Below are 17,907 nucleotides of genomic sequence, written 5' to 3'. Positions count from 1 at the left end.
AAAATATGACATTTGAATCAACCAAGGTGGGGCTAGGTTATGCTGCTGGGGCACCTTTCCAATTTCAGTGGCTTGACAGAACAAAGATTTGTTTTTCATTGTGTTACGCATCTAATGCAGGTCATCAGGGGACTCTGCTCAACACAGTAGACTCCAGTTAACACAAACATTTGCAATTGTTGTAACAAGAAAAAGAGAGAACTACCAAATGACAACTAAATACTTTTTCCTGGAAGCAATACTTGACACTTCATTCTTATTTTACTGGCCAACACAAGTCATATGGTCACAGAAAGCTGAGAAATACAATACTACCTTGTGTCTAGAAAAAGAACTAGGATATTCATGTACAGCCTTCATGACGGGATTAGGGCATCATTAGATACAAAAGGTTATTAAGTTTAAGGACAGATTTTGTTTGGTTTTTAAGAGGAGGTACCAAAGGCACTAAAGAAATGCATTTTCACAACTCACACTTTTGCACCTCTGTGCAGCCTACAAAGTAAACATCATTCATATCTAACTTCTTCGCAGAAATATCCTTCCTACTAGATTGGATATATCTTCAAAACTCTACTCAAGAATTACTTCTGGTGTGAAGCTGTCCATGGATGAGACTACTTGGCTACCTGTGTCTAATTGTATTTAGGTAAGTATATTTCTTCCTGTTATCATTGTTGACTTATCTGTGTCTTCACATGTTCATATTTTGAAGTCTTTCCCCCTAACCCAATAAAAGGTAAGAATATTCCCTTTTGTTTCCTTTCTCTCCATGTGGTAACTGGCCATAAGATATATACTCTATCCATGATTTTTTATGGCCAGAGAAGTCCCTTGTACAGAGTTCTTTGGATCTGACCACCCCTGAGGACATAGAGTAATTTATACAATGGTTTATGAAGAAAACTACAGCTTGGCTTTTTTGGGGTGTTTTTTTTTTTTTTTCGGTTGTGGGTTTTTTTTTTTTTTTTCCCCGTGGCTGAAGAGGCAGGAAATTGAGCAGCAGTGGCCTAACTCTTATGGAAACTCCACCCTGTGTACTGGCACGATGGTAATTTTGCCAAGTCTACTTTCTGGGACTAGCCCAAACCTGTCAAGTTCTCACTTGAAAAACTTGCAGATGCATCCACCACATATTTATGCACTCACATTCATATGCAAAGAAGTTGCTACTGAGATGAGACACCTCATCAGGAAGGCTTACAACTGAGTTGTTTTTATGATGACAGATTTACTCGGATTTGCCTTCAGCCTCTCATCTGGTCCTCCAGGACCATGGCCATACATGTGCAGAGTACCTGTCTGGGTTCCGAAAACAGTCTGGCCTTCAGGACATGTACGCTAACTGTCACCTACATGTCAAAACTATAACCTAGGCCTCACTAACACAATCCAGTCTCCTGAGCTAAACAACCACAGATATGCAAACTCAGTGGGCTTTGGAAGTGAAACAGGTGCACATGCATTGTGGTAAGGATTTCCATTGTGCTCAGAGCTAAAAATTTAGATGCAGTCATTAAATTTTTGACCTAGGAGGAGTCACTGAAACCACCCACACACAAAATAAATAGGTCAATACATAATCCAGACAGACCAGAAGAGAATTTTTAAGGAAAAGGGAAAATTTGTCAAGAAATGTGTTTAGTAGGAAGATGAGTTCGGCAGCAAGGACTGTGTGTGATTTGAGAAAAGCTAAGCAGCAATTTTTGGGTTTTGTCCTAAGGACAGGATCTACTCTGATCCAGTAAAGCTATGAAGGTCTTTCCCACAGAGGTGAGAAAATACAATTTTTGACCCTAATTCCAATTCTTTGATTCAGGGTAAAAGAAATACTAAAAGAAATGCCACCAAATTATAATCATAATTTTCTTCTCAAGTGAGTTGACTCCAATTGGCATTTATCAGCTTATAGGTCAGCACAAATGTTTTTATAATGAGCCATAAAAGGAGGAAAGTATAGTCTAGACCGGCACTCAAAAAGCCTGCTGCTTTCTTTCAGCAACTCAACGGAGTCTGACTCACAATAACTGACTGGCCCAAACTGATAATATCAGGTCCCTGACATGCTAAGGGGGCAGGATCTTACTTTTGAAGTGGTGTAAGTTCTTATAACAATGAGCAATGTGTACTTCAGGGCTGGGTGGTCTGGGCCACTGAGTGGCTCCCACAGAATTGCTTGTGCCTTTCACCCTATCCCTACCTCTGCAGCTAAGAACACATTTCTTTTTATTCGTTTTTTCTTTCTACTCCTGCCTGTCTCTTTGTTCAAATTGTCTCCAATCTGATGCATTTTAGTTTTGCTAGTGGTTCCCACTATAAACTTCATGAAAGGGTTGAAGATGTTGCTGTCCCATCATCTATAGTGAAATGCTCTAAAATGGAAGCTCCATGAGGCAAAAATCGTGTCTGCTTTGCACATATTAGGCCCCAAATAAACATAGATATATGGCCTTTAATAGGTTTTCAGTAGTTGAAACACATTTCTCTTAAGTTTTCTGATGAAAATATGTGTGAACAATATTGAGATACTATATCCCATCCCCATTCCCCAAACATGCTAAAGCACCAGGAACAGAAAGCTGCTTGTTATACATTGCAACCCTCCAAAATTCATAAACTGAGACCCTAACCCCCAATGTGATGGGATTTGGAGGGGGCCTTTGAAAGGAGATTAGGTCAGATGAACAGGGTCCTCATGGATGGAATTAATGTCCTTATATGAAGAGATCAGAAAGCAACTAGCTCTCTTTCTCTATCCCAGAATTGGTCCCTCACCAAAGCCTGACAATGCTAGCCCTCTGATCTCAAATTTTCAGCCTCTAGAATTGTGAAGAATGTATTTTTATTGTTTATAAACCACCCAGTCTATGACTTTGTTATAATACCCCAAACACACTAAGATATGGAGTATCAAGTCTCCGAGAGTTTCTAGCCAAACTCTCAATCAGTGGTTCTATTTCAGTAAAATCAAGAGAATAGAAAAGGCAATAGAACCAGGAAATAGTTTGGATGTCCCTCACTCATTTAGAACAAGACTTCACAGGATTTTGGAAACTTGTGTTGTCACTCTTGCCTTTCTAATATTTTTCCCAAAAGCTAAAAATCTCATACCATTTTAAAGGGGGGGGGTGCAAATACAATATGAAGTCTGTAGAAAACTCTGAGGAATGTGAACCTCTTATCAGAGAGGTGATGGGATACAGCTCAGCAGACTTGTTGAATGAAGATGGGTCCAAACTGTAGTAGAAGGAGACAAGCAATGTTTAGCCCTTGTGATCTATAAAATGAGGGGCGATGTTTTCCAATTTTGCACTTCCAGTACCTAATCTCCTGACCTATCCCGTCAAATTCTTTTGACTGGTAACTAGCACAAGCCAATTAACTACTACTTCACTAAGTACTATGGTGACCAATGAAGCCCTCCAAATTATTATTCAGTTTGTTTTTATTTTTTATGACATATTTTGAATTTAGAGACCAACATACTAAAATCACCTACTATAAATTTAGACTTCTATTTTAAATTTGGAGCTTTATTATGACATGAGAAATAGAAATTTTAGAGTAAACCATCATTAGCACAGTCAGCATTCTACCTTCCAAATTGTCTTCAGGAAAATCAACATTGTACAACCTTGACGTTCTCTGAAAACAGAAAAACAAACCAGTTCTACCCAGGACACCCAGAAGGTTCTTTGCAGATACATGCCATTCCTACAATTTAAATGTAAATAGAAGGAAATGACTTAAGAAATACAAAGATTTGTAATTTCCTGTGGCCCAGCCAGGTGAAACTGAGTCTCACTCTATGTACCAATGGGATGACAAAGTATTTTAACTTAATATCACAACTTAATTTTGTGGCATACTTTTTGGCTACTACATACTAACACAGGTAGTCTAGTAGCACTTTTCCCAGTTCCTGTGTTAACTTAGGAAAGCCAATCAGAGCCTGCCCTTCAAGGAGGGAAGTTAGTATTTTCCAAAGAAAGAGAACCCAAAAGAATGACATTGTGATAACATCACCCCATCTCAACATGCCCCTTTTTATGTTAGATTACTCCTTTAAATCTAGAAATGTAATGCCCACCTCATATCTCAGCATATCTTACAATAGGAATCCCTAAATACCAAGAGCCAAAATTATAAACCAAAAAGTAATCTAGTATGGAGGACAAGGGGAGATGGAGAGGAGAAGGGAGTTGAGGGAAATTGGAAGGGGAGGTGAACCGTGGGACACTATGGACTCTGAAAAACAATCGGAGGGTTTTGAAGGGGTGGGGGGTGGGAGGTTGGGGGAACCAGGTGGTGGGTATTGGAGAGGACACGGATTGCATGGAGCACTAGGTGTGGTGCAAAAACAATGAATACTGTTACGCTGAAAAGAAATTAAAAAATAAAAATAAAAAAAATAAAAAGTAATCTTTATTAGAATAATTTGAAACAAAGTCTTATATCAGGCACTGAAGAGAAAAAGAAAAACTTGAGAAATAGTGAAATGTTCTAAACTCACAAATAAGATATTATCATAATCAACACATTTAAGTGGACATACCTGAACACTGTGACTCAAAATTTGTAATTTTTAGAAAACAGATAAATTGATTGTTCTTTAGGGGATCCAAACCATTCACTCTGAGAAAGAATATGAAATAGCCACTTTCTATTAAGAAAAATGAGGGTTTTTTTTTTAACTTTGTTTTTCTCAATGTTCCAAGATTCATTTTTTATGCATCACACCCAGTGTTCCATGCAATACGTGCCATCCTTAATACCAACCACTAGGCTCGCCCAACCACCAACTGCCTCCACTCCAAAATCATCACTTTGTTTCTCAGAGTCCACAGTCTTTCATGGTTCCTATTCCCCTTCAATTTCCCCCAACTCCCTTCTCCTCTCCTTCTCCCAATGTCCGTATAATTCCTTATCCTCCACAAGTAAGTGAAACCATATGATTCACTCTCTCTGCTTGATTTGTTTTACTCAGCATAATCTCTTCCAGTCCCGTCCATGTTGATAGAAAAGTTGGATATTCATCCTTTCTGAGGGAGACATAATACTCCATTGTATTTATGGACCATATCTTTATCCATTCATCCACTGAAGAGCATCTCGGCTGCCTCCAGTTTGGCGATTGTGGCCTTTACTGCTATGAACATTGGGGTACAGATGGCCCTTCTTTTCACTACATCTGTATCATTGGAGTAGATACCCAGTAGTGCAATTGCGGGATCATAGAGTACCTATCTTTTTAATTTCTTTTTTTTCTTTTCTTTTTTTTTTTTTTTTTTTATTTCTTAAGGAATCTCCACACTCTTTTCCAAAGTGGCTGCCCCAGTTTGCATTCCCACCAACAATATAAGAGGGTTTCCCTTTCTCCACATCCTCTCCAACACTTGTTGTTTGCTGTCTTGCTAATTTTGGCCATTCTAACTGGTATAAGGTGGTATCTCAATGTGGTTTTGATTTGAATCTCCCTGATGGCTAATGGTGATGAGCATTTTTTCATTCATCTGTTAGCCATTTGTATGTCTTCTTTGGAGAAGTGTCTGTTTATGTCTTCTGCCTATTTTTTGACATGGGTATGTTTTTTGAGTGTTGAGTTTGAGGAGTTCTTTATAGATCTTGGATATCAGCCCCTTTGTCTGTAGTATCATTAGGGAATATCTTCTCCTATTCCGTGGGTTGCCTCTTTGTTTTTGTTGACTATTTCCTTTGCTGTGCAGAAGCATTTGATCTTGATGAAGTCCCAGCAGTTCATTTTTGTTTTTATTTCCTTTGCCTTTGGAGACATGTCTTGCAAGAAGTTTCTGTGGCTGATGTTGAAGAGGTTACTGCCTAAGTTATCCCTAGAATTTTGACAGAGTCCTACCTCCTGTTGAGGTCTTTTGTCCATTTCGAGTTTATCTTTATGTATGGTGTAAGAGAATGGTTGAGTTTCATTTTCTATGCATAGCTGTCCAATTCTCCCAGCACCATTTATTGAAGAGACTTTCTTTTTTCCACTTTGTATTTTTTCCTGTATTGTTGAAGATTATTTGACCATATTATTTGTTCATATCTGCGCTCTCTACTCTGTTCCACTCGTCGATGTGTCTGTTTTTGTGCAAGTACCATACTGTCTTGGTGATCACAGCTTTGTAGTGCAGCTTGAAATCAGGCAACATGATGCCCCGAGTTTTGTGTTTCTTTTCCACATTTCCTTCACAATTCGGGGTCTCTTCTGGCTCCATACAAGTTTTAGGATTCCATCAAAATTTTAGGATCCATACAAATGTTTCCTCCAGCTCTTTGAAAAATGCCAGTGGAATTTTGATCTGGATCGCATTGAAAGCATAGATGGCTCTAGGCAGTATAGATATTTTAAAATTGTTTATTCTTCCTATCCATGAGGATGGAATGCTTTTCCATCTATTTATGTCTTCTTCAATTTCTTTCATGAGTGTTCTATAGTTCCTCAAGTACACATCCTTTACCTCTTTGGTTAGGTTTATTATGTTACTGGTGCTATAGTGAATGGAATCGATTTTCTAATTTCCCTTTCTGTATTTTCATTGTTAGTGTATAACAAAGCAACTGATTTCTGTGCACTGATTTTGTATCCTGCCACATTACTGAATTGCTGTATGAGTTGTAGCAGTTTGGGGATGGAGCCTTTTGGGTTTTCCATATAAAGTATCATGTCACCTGCGAAGAGAGAGAGTTTGACTTCTTCTTTGCCAATTTGAAAGCAGAGGCTTAACCCACAGAGCCACCCAGGCACCCCTTCTTTGCCAATTTGAATACCTTTTATTTATTTTTGTTGTCTGATTGCTGCTGCCAGGACTTCTAGTACTATGTTGAACAACAGTGGTGAGAGTGGGCATCCTTGTCGTGTTCCTGATCTTAAAGGGAAGGCTCTCAGCTTTTCCCCATTGAGAATGATACTTACTGTGGAGTTTTTCATAGATCTATTTTATGAAGTTGAGGAATGTTCCCTCTATGCCTATACTTTGAAGAGTTTTAATCAGGAATGGATGTTGTGTTTTGTCAAATGCTTTTTCTGCATCAAATGAAAGGACCATGTGGTTCTTCTCTCTTTTCTTATTGATTTGTTCTATGACATTGACTGATTTGCAACTGTTGGACCACACTTGCATCCCGGGGATAAATCCCACCTGGTCATGGTGGATAATCTTTCTAATGTACTCTTGGATCCAATTAGCTAGGATCATGTTGAGAATCTTGGCATCCATACTTGTCAGGGATATTGGTCTGAAATTCTCCTTTTTGATGGGGTCTTTGCCCGGTTTGGGGGTCAGGGTAATGCTGGCTTCATAGAAAGAGTCTGGAAGTTTCCCTTCTGTTTCTATTTTTTGAAAAAGCTTCAGGAGAATAGGTATTATTTCTTCTATTCCCCAGGGAATCTGTCAGGTCGTGGGCTCTTGTTTTTGGGGAGGTTTTTGATCACTGCTTCAATCCTGTTACTAGATATTGGTCTACTCACGTTGTCAATTTCATCCTGAATCAGTCTTGGAAGCTTATAGGTTTCCAGGAATGCATCCATTTCGTCTAGGTTGCTTGACTTATTGGCATATAACTGTTGATAATAATTTCTGATAATTGTTTCTATTTCCTTGGTATTAGTCATGATCTCTCCCCTTTCATTCATAATCTTATTAATTTTAATAATAATAAATTAATAATTTATTAACAACAAATTAATAATTTAATAATAAATTAATTAATTTTCTCTCTCTCTTAGTTTGGATTAGTTTGGCCAGTGGTTTATCAATCTTATTGATTCTTTCAAAGAACCAGCTTGTAGTTTCGTTGATGTGTGCTACTCTATCTCTAGCTTCTACCTCATGGATCTCTGTTCTAATCTTGATTATTTCCTTTCTTGTGCATCAGGTTGGCTTAATTCGTTGTTGATTTTCCAGTTCTTTAAGGTGTAAAGAGAGTTGGTGTATTCTGGATTTTTCCATTTTTTTTTGAGTGAGGCTTGGACAGCTATGTATTTCCCCCTTAGGACCACCTTTCCTGTATCCCATAGGTTTTGGACCAGTGTGTCTTCATTCTCATTGGTTTCCATGAATTGTTTAAGTTCTTTGATTTCCTGGTTGATCCAAACATTCTTAAGCAGGGTGGTCTTTAGCTTCCAAGTGTTTGAATTCCTTCCAAACTTTTTCTTGTGGTTGCATTCCGGTTTCAAAGCACTGTGGTCTGAGAATATGCAGGGAGTAATCTCAGTCTTTTGGTAGTGGTTGAGCCCTGATTTGTGACCCAGTATGTGGTCTATTCTGGAGAAAGTTCTATGTGTGTTCGAGAAGAATGAGTATTCTGTTGTTTTAGGGTGGAATGTTCTGTATGTATCTGTGAGGTCCATCTGGTCCAAAGTGTCATTCAAAGCTCTTGTTTCTTTATTGATTTTCTGCTTGGATGATCTGCTATTACTGAGAGTGGTGTGTTAAGATCCTCTACAATTAATATATTCATATCAATATGACTCTTTATTTTGATTAACAGTTGACTCTTGTAGTTGGCTGCTCCCTTATTGGGGGCATAAATATTTACAATTGTTAGATCTTCTTGGTGGGTGGGCCATTTAAGAATGATGTAGTGTCCTTCTGTATCTCTGACTACAGTCTTTAGCTTAAAATTTAATTTCTCTGATACCCCAGATTTCTTTTGAGGCCCGTTGGCATGAAAGGTGCTTCTCAATCCCTTCACTTTCAGTCTGGATGTATCTTTAGGTTCCAAGTGGGTGTCTTCTAGACAGCATATGGATGGGTCCTTATCCCTTGTTTTATCCAGTCTGCAACCTTGTGCCATTTTATGGGAGTATTTAGGCTGTTCAAGTTGAGAGTGATTATTGAAAGATACATTTTTATCGACATCGTGTTGCCTGTGAATTCCTTGTTCCTATTGTTTGTCTCTGTAAATTTCTGCTCTATGTCACTCTTGGGTTCTTTCTTCTTTTATAGAACCTCCTTCAATATTTCTTCTAGTGCTGGCTTGTCACATACCCTTTTAATCCTTGCCGGTCTTGGAAGCTCTTTATCTCTCCATCCATTTTGAATGTCAGCCTTGTTGGATAAAGTATCCTTGGCTGCATGTTCTCATTTAGTGTCCTGAATATGACTTCCCAGCCCTTTCTGGCTTGCCAGGTTTCTGTGGACAGTCTGACATTATTCTGATGGACCTTCCTCTGTACATGAGGAAACTGTTCCCCCAGTGCCCTCAGAAGCTCTTGTCTAAAGTTACGATTCATGAGTTTCACAATTAAGTGCCTTGAGGTCTTTCTTGATTTGTTAATCTTGGGTGGTATTCTTTCTACCTCTAGGAGAGGGATGCTTGTTCTGTTCCCCAGACTGGGAAAATTTTCATCCAGGATTTATTCAACTATATCTTCTAGTCTTCTCTCTGAAAAATGAGTTTACTGATTTGGACAACCTGATAAATCCCACTTCCCTCTATTCTAAATAAATATCTTTGTTTATGATTTTGAAGATTAAAAAGTTAACATTAAAACATTTTTTATTATCATCACTGGTTGGAATAAAGTATATGCAAATTGGTTGAGATTTTTGAGAAAAACGTTAATTATCTCTAGGTAATATGATTTTCAATGAAAGGGGGAACAGTTTAAAACAAACTTATACTCTATTTGCATATTAAAGATGACTCCATTGAATTTCTAAAATTCCAAAAATTCATGGCAATAATGAGTTAATTATTAATCAGAGTTTATTAACAGTCACATGTGGTTCATGGCAACATTGTCGTCTATCCTGGACAACATTGTGCTTTCAAAATAACAAATAGTAAGGAATGAAGGAGACCGTAATCACCATTAACCACAGTGAATACTGTAGAACTCATATCCAAGTTAAGGCAAGGCATGTGATGATGGTTGAAAGAGCAAGGAGGAAATTAATAATTGTAGAAGGCTTAATATGAATTAGAACTCTCTCTAGAAGTATCTCATTTAATCTTCACAACAAACTTTAAATAAATATAATTATCCCCAGGCAAAACAGGAGGAAACCAAAACTCCAAGACAAATTATTTCTCTAGGTTCTATTAGTGAGTGATCAGCAGGGCTGTAAGGTGTATGCACTATGAATTGTGCTAGGTAGCCAGTATTGGTCTATATTTATGTTTTAAGATCACATTGTACTTCTGAGCCCTCCTTGGAGACCCTGATAACTCTATTAGCTGTAGTGGAATGTTAAAAAGAGCTCAGTGAATCTGCCTCCAGATCCTGAGGCTCAGTTTTACAAATAATAATAAAGCCAGTGAAAGGCAAAACTGTGAAGCTGGCAGTCATGCTCTTTTTTTTGCTACACCCTATTTTCCCTGGAGGCAACCTGATGCCTTTCAGATGCCTGGCACCTTCAGTTGGCCCAAGCACTGAAATGAAGTGGCCATGCCAGCCCCTACAGCACCTCATATTGCCTTGAGTTACAATCACCTGAGTGTCCACCTGGCCACACTCTCAACTAGATTATGAACTTCTTTTTTTCTTTTTTTTAATTAAATTTAATTTTTTTTTTTGTATTCACAAATTCATTATTTATGCACCACACCCAGTACTCCATGCAGTACATGCCCTCCTTAGTACCCACCACCAGACTCACACAACCTCCCAACGCCCTCCCCTCCAAAACCATCAATTTGTTTCTCAGAGTCCACAGTCTTCATGGTTTGTCTCCCCCTCCGACTTCCCCCAACTCACTTCTCTCCATCTCCCAGTGTCCTCCATGTTATTCCTTATGCTACACAAGTAAGTGAAACCATATGATAATTCACTCTCTCTGCTTGACTTATTTCACTCAGCATAATCTCTTCCAGTCCCATCCATGTTGATACAAAAATTAGGTATTCATCCTTTCTGATGGAGGCATAATACTCCACTGTATCTATGGACCATATCTTCTTTATCCATTCATCTGTTGAAGGGCATTCTTTGCACAGTTTGGTGACTATGGCCATGCTGCTATGAAAATTGGGGTACAGATGGCCCTTCTTTTCACTACTTCTGTATCTTTGGGGTAAATACCCAGTAGTGCAATTCCAGGTCATAGGGTAACTCTCTTTTTAATTTCTTAAGGAATCTCCACACTGTTTCCCAAAATGGCTGCACCAGCCTGCATTCCCACCAACAATATAAGAGGGTTCCCCTTTCTCCACATCCTCTCCAACACTTGTTGTTTGCTGTCTTGCTAATTTTGGCCATTCAACTGGTGTAAGGTGGTATCTCAAAGTGGTTTTGATTTGAATCTCCCTGATGGCTAATGGTGATGAGCACTTTTTCATGCATCTATTAGCCATTTGTATGTCTTCTTTGGAGAAGTGTCTTTTTCTGTCTTCTGCCCATTTTTTTTTTTTTATGTGCTTATCTGTTCTGTGTGTGTTGAGTTTGAGGAGTTCTTTATAGATCTTGGATATCAGCCCTTTGTCTGTAGTATCATTAGTGAATATCTTCTCCCATTCTGTGGGTTGCCTCTTTGTTTTTGTTGACTGTTTGCTTTGCTGTGCAGAAACGTCTTGATGAAGTCCCAAAAGTTCATTTTAGTTTTTTGGGTTGTAGGGTTTTTCTTGTTTTTGTTTTTGTTTTGTTTTGTTTGTGATTGTGAACTCCTAAAGGACACAAAACATCTCGTTTTCTATGTTCTGTCTACCTATCCCAGAATGGGTGAATATTTGTATTCAGTGAATATTTCTAGAAAAAAATTATGAATGCCCATTGGACTCCCTCCCAACACTAATTAAAATATTTTAGGCCTGTATTTCCACCTTACAAACAATGAGGAGCACCTGGGTGGCTCAGTTGGTTAAGCATCTGCCTTTGGCTCAGGTCATGATCTTAGGGTCCTGGGAGTGAGCCCTCTTTCTGGCTCTTTTCTCAGTGGGGAGTCTGCTTCTCCCTCTGCCTCTCCCCCCACTGCACTCATGCTTTCATGCTCTCTTTCTTTCCCTATCTCTCAAATAAATAAATAAGATTGTTTAATAAAAGTTGACAAACAACTGATAATAAGGGCTATTAACCTATTAAGAAATGACTCACTGCTTGACTCACTCAGATCCTACATATCAGTATTGTTGTATATGTGTGTACGTTTTGAAGACTAACTACCTAGTGTAATATATCCACTGACTTCTTTAAACTTGGGCATTTTGATACAACTTATTAGAGCAGTATCTCGTTAAGATCGAATATGGCACAATAACAGTGCATGAGGCACAACCAGCATGTCAGTGCCTAGGGTGGTCTAGTTAACAACAGTAGAAAACCATAGACAGAAAGCAGGTGAGTGCTAATAGTACACACTTGACATATACTATCTTATTTAATCCTTCTAACAATTTTTAAGGCAGATATTATTCTAATTTTATTGAAGAAAAAAAAAAAGCCAGAGAAGTTATATATTTTGCCAAGACCAACCATGGAGTAAATGATAGAGATAGCATTCAATTCTGGCCTAGCAATAGCTTTCTTTTACTATACTTGAATCCTTTGGTCTTCAAAGTTATTGTCTAAGTAGCAGCTGGAGGACTGATGACTTAATCTACTCCAAGGAAATTTACCATGAGGACTAGAGTTATCAACCCTCTATTTAAATGACCAAAGAGAGAACTGTCAGGATAGAAAAGAATCTAAACCCATCTGGGGCATAATATTCAGAGACTTGGCAAGAACCCTACCTAATATTCCAAAGAGCACCCCTTTCCTTCTGAAAGAAGCCCTTGACCTGGTAACCACACAGCTGTTTCCAAATCCGAACCAGTCAGGCTTCCCCAGTTAGCCCTGTCCAATGATGACCTGGGGGGTTGCTATAGCAATAACCTCAATAAAGGTCCCATTTAATTAGAAATTCAGTTCATAGCCTCTCAAGATGTTTCAATTATATCTAAAAGTCACAACATAAAAATACAATTCAGAACAATCTCATGGCTGATTAAATGGAGATAGAGGGAAGAATAAAAGACCTCCAGACAGGAAAAGGACCTAACTCTTATCTGTAACACCACCTGTGAAATCTTGGGTCACTTCCACATTATGCTGAATCTGTTTTCTCAGTAATAAGATTATAATGATGGTACCAGTTTTTAATATGCATGTGAGAATTATATGAGATCGTATATAGAAAACATATGTTAGAGGTTCAATACATTATGGCTCTTTTTATATTGGAGATTCCTATTTATTAAAAGGAGTAGAGAGCCCAGATATGGACCTGCAACTCTATGGTCAAATAATCTTCGACAAAGCAGGAAAAAGTATACAGTGGTATACTTTGGTAAAGAGACAGTCTGTTCAATAAATGGTGCTGGGAGAATTGGACAGCTATTTCTAGAAGAGTGCAATTTGGACATTCTCTTACACCATACACAAAGATAAACTCAAAATGGATAAAAGACCTCAATGTGAGGCAGGAATCTATCAAAATCCTAGAGGAGAACATAGGCAATACATCTTCAACACTGGCCACACAACTTCTTGCAAGACATGTCTCCAAAGGCAAAGGAAACAAAGCAAAAAATGAACTGCTGGGACTTCATCAAGATCAAAAGCTTCTGCACAGCAAAGGAAACAGTCAACAAAACAAAGAGGCAACCCACAGAATGGGAGAAGATATTCACTAATGATACTACAGACAAAGGGCTGATATCCAAGATCTATAAAGAACTCCTCAAACTCAACACACACAGAACAGATAAGCACATAAAAAAATGGGCAGAAGACAGAAAAAGACACTTCTCCAAAGAAGACATACAAATGGCTAATAGATGCATGAAAAAGTGCTCATCACCATTAGCCATCAGGGAGATTCAAATCAAAACCACTTTGAGATACCACCTTAAACCAGTTGAATGGCCAAAATTAGCAAGACAGCAAACAACAAGTGTTGGAGAGGATGTGGAGAAAGGGGAACCCTCTTATATTGTTGGTGGGAATGCAGGCTGGTGCAGCCACTTTGGAAAACAGTGTGGAGATTCCTTAAAAAATTAAAAAGGGGCACCTGGTTGGCTCAGTGGGTGAAGCCTCTGCCTTTGCTCAGCTCATGATCCCAGGGTTCTGGGATTGAGTCCCACATCAGGCTCTCTGCTCAGTGGGAGACTTGATTCCCCCTTTCCCCCTCTGCCTGCTTCCTTCCCTACTTGTGATCTCTCTCTCTGTCAAATAAATAAATAAAATATTTTAAAAAAAAAGAAATTAAAAGAGAGCTACCTTATGACCTTGCAATTGCACTACTGGGTATTTACCCCAAAGATACAGAAGTAGTGAAAAGAAGGGCCATCTGTACCCCAATTTTCATAGCAGCATGGCCATAGTCACCAAACTGTGCAAAGACCCAAGATGCCCTTCAACAGATGAATGGATAAAGAAGATATGGTCCATAGATACAGTGAACTATTATGCCTCCATCAGAAAGGATGAATACCTAATTTTTGTATCAACATGGATGGGACTGGAAGAGATTATGCTGAGTGAAATAAGTCAAGCAGAGAGAGTGAATTATCATATGGTTTCACTTACTTGTGTAGCATAAGGAATAACATGGAGGACACTGGGAGAAGAGAGGAGAAGTGAGTTGGGGGAAATAAGAGGGGGAGACAAACCATGAAGACTGTGGACTCTGAGAAACAAATTGATGGTTTTGGAGGGGAGAGGTGGGGGGTTGTGTGAGTCTGGTGGTGGGTATGAAGGAGGGCATGTACTGCATGGAGCACTGGGTATGGTGCATAAACAATGAATTTTGGAACAGTGAAAAAAATAAAATTACAAATCAAACAAAAGGAGCTTATTGATACTATTTTAAAAGAAAGCTATTAATATTGACAATGATTTGTGGAGCATAACAAATAGCATGGAGGACATGGGGACTTAGAGTGGAGAAGGGAGTTGGGGGATATTGGAAGGGGAGGTGAACCATGAGAGACTATGGACTCTGAAAAACAATCTGAGGGTTTTGAAGGGACGGGGGGTGGGAGGTTGGGGTACCAGGTGGTGGGTATTATAGAGGGCACGGATTGCATGGAGCACGGGGTGTGGTGCAAAAATAATGAATACTGTTATGCTGGAAATAAAAAAAAAAATATATTGACAATGAGCCTGATATTCACTAAAAGATATTCATATTAAATAACCTCGATTATTTTTAAGTAAACAAAATGTATTTAGATCCTGTGAAGAATTTCACAAAGCTTCTCACGATTATCCTGTGGGCATGAGGACAGTAAGTAGGGCTTGTACAGTTAGGAGGATTCATGACTGTTTAGATGACCATAGTGAAGATTATTATACCTCAGTCTAGTAGTAAATTTCCAGGGCTTTGCAATGGCCCTCCTTCGTTTTTAGAAATGTGTTTTGATTCCCCCCCACAAGGATTACAAACCTCCAGTTATAAGATGTATATAGGGGTATTTTTTGTCTTCATTTTACTTAGCATTTTATCAGCATTTGGTCCCAACATTTCTTTTCTTTCTTTCCTTTTTTTTTAAAATAGGTTTTACTTACTTATTTATTTGTTTGTTTATTTTTATTTATTTTTACCCAAAACTGCATACTACCCTAGAGTTTTTGTTTTGTTTTTTTGGTTTTTTTTTTTCAGCATAACAGTATTCATTATTTTTGCACCACACCCAGTGCTCCATGCAATCTGTGCCCTCTATAATACCCACCACCTGGTACCCCAACCTCCCACCCCCCCACCACTTCAAACCCCTCAGATTGCTTTTTAGAGTCCATAGTCTCTCATGGTTCACCTCCCCTTCCAATTTCCCCCAACTCCCTTCTCCTCTCTAACTCCCCATGTCCTCCATGCTATTTGTTATGCTCCACAAATAAGTGAAACCATATGATAATTGACTCTCTCTGCTTGACTTATTTCACTCAGCATAATCTCTTCCAGTCCCGTTCATGTTGCTACAGAAGTTGGGTATTCATCCTTTCTGATGGAGGCATAATACTCCATAGTGTATATGGACCACATCTTCCTTATCCATTTGTCCATTGAAGGGCATCTTGGTTCTTTCCACAGTTTGGCGACCGTGGCCATTGCTGCTATGAACATTGGGGTACAGATGGCCCTTTTTTTCACTACATCTGTATCTGTGGGGTAAATACCCAGGAGTGCAATTGCAGGGTCATAGGGAAGTTCTATTTTTAATTTCTTGAGGAATCTCCACACTGTTCTCCAAAGAGGCTGCACCAACTTGCATTCCCACCAACAGTGGAAGAGGGTTCCCCTTTCTCCACATTCCCTCCAACACATGTTGTTTCCTGTCTTGTTAATTTTGGCCATTCTAACTTGTGTAAGGTGATATCTCAGTGTAGTTTTAATTTGAATCTCCCTGATGACTAGTGATGATGAACATTTTTTTCATGTGTCTGATAGCCATTTGTATGTCTTCATTGGAGAAGTGTCTGTTCATATTTTCTGCTAATTTTTTGATATGATTGTCTGTTTTGTGTGTGTTGAGTTTGAGGAGTTCATTATAGATCCTGGATATCAACCTTTTGTCTGTACTGTCATTTGCAAATATCTTCTCCCATTCCGTGGGTTGCCTCTTTGTTTTGTTGACTGTTTCCTTTGCTGTGCAGAAGTATTCTATTTTTGATGAAGTCCCAAAAGTTTATTTTCGCTTTTGTTTCCTTTGCCTTTGGAGACATATCTTGAAAGAAGTTGCTGTGGCTGATATCAAAGAGATTACTGCCTATGTTCTCCTCTAGGATTCTGATGGATTCCTGTCTCACGTTGAGGTCTTTTATCCATTTTGAGTTTATCTTTGTGTATGGTGTAAGAGAATGGTCAAGTTTCATTCTTCTACATATAGCTGCCCAGTTTTCCCAGCACCATTTATTGAAGAGACTGTCTTTTTTCCCCTGTATATTTTTTCCTGCTTTGTCGAATATTACTTGCCCATAGAGTTGAGGGTCCATATCTGGGCTCTCTACTCTGTTCCACTGATCTATGTGTCTGTTTTTATGCCAGTACCATGCTGTCTTGGTGATCACAGCTTTGTAATAAAGCTTGAAGTCAGGTAACGTGATGCCCCCAGTTTTATTTTTGTTTTTAAACATTTCCTTATCGATTTGGGGTCTCTTCTGATTCCATACAAATTTCTGGATTATTTGCTCCAGCTCTTTGAAGAGTACCAGTGTTTTTTTAGTTGAAGTAGAGCTGACCCGCAGTGTTACATTAGCTTCATTTATACATCTATTATTTCTTTAATGATTGCAAATAAAACATGTTCATTCTTGAGAATTCAAAATCTTAAACATTTTAAGAAATAAATGAATGTCACTCCAGATCCTAATATTAACCCTGGGTTTATATCCTTCATTCTTTTTTTTTTTTTTAATCTCCAAAAGGGGTGTGTGTGTGTGTGTGTGTGTGTGTGTGTGTGTGTCTACACAACCACAAACTGGCTTTGCATTATACACAACTTTTTTTTTTTTAACATTCTGTTCACATGAAATATCTTTTTAAGGTTTTACTTAGAGAGCACACGTGCACGTGAGCAGGGGAAGGGGCAGAGAGAGAGAATCTCTAGAAGACTCCATGCTAAGTGGAGAGCCCAATGTGGGGCTCTATCCCACCTACCTGAAATCATGATTTGAGCCAAAATCAAGAGTCTGAGGCTTAATGATTGAGCCACCCAGGCTTCCCTCATGTGAAGTATTTTATGAATAAAATATTTTATGACTTCTAAAACACGGTTTCTAATGGCTGCTTCATGTTGCATCTTATGAATTTATTTTATGTAACCAGTTCTTAACTAGAATTCTAATTTTGTTTTTAATATATTATAATTTTAAATATCAATGATTAATAAAATTGTAGAAAAATTTTATGCATATTTCTTATTTTCTAAAATAATTTTATTTTCTATGACACCTTTGTAAATTTGCTG

At 38.4% G+C, this 17,907-nt stretch overlaps 1 long non-coding RNA gene across 1 annotated transcript in view; it reads left to right on the top strand.

Moving 5' to 3' along the window:
• Positions 1 to 537: 537 nt before the first annotated feature.
• The window catches only part of LOC116588293, a 60,375-nt gene continuing 43,005 nt past the window's right edge, over positions 538 to 17,907 (top strand). Inside the window, exon 1 of the long non-coding RNA XR_004284877.1 lies at positions 538 to 649. This is a non-coding gene — a long non-coding RNA (uncharacterized LOC116588293). The remainder of the gene's footprint in view (positions 650 to 17,907) is intronic.

The sequence above is a fragment of the Mustela erminea genome, chromosome 4 (assembly GCF_009829155.1).
Source record: "Mustela erminea isolate mMusErm1 chromosome 4, mMusErm1.Pri, whole genome shotgun sequence".
Classification (NCBI taxonomy): Eukaryota; Metazoa; Chordata; class Mammalia; order Carnivora; family Mustelidae; genus Mustela; species Mustela erminea.
The sequence above is the reverse complement of the archived record's forward strand: the minus strand, read 5'-3'. Positions and strand labels throughout refer to the sequence as shown.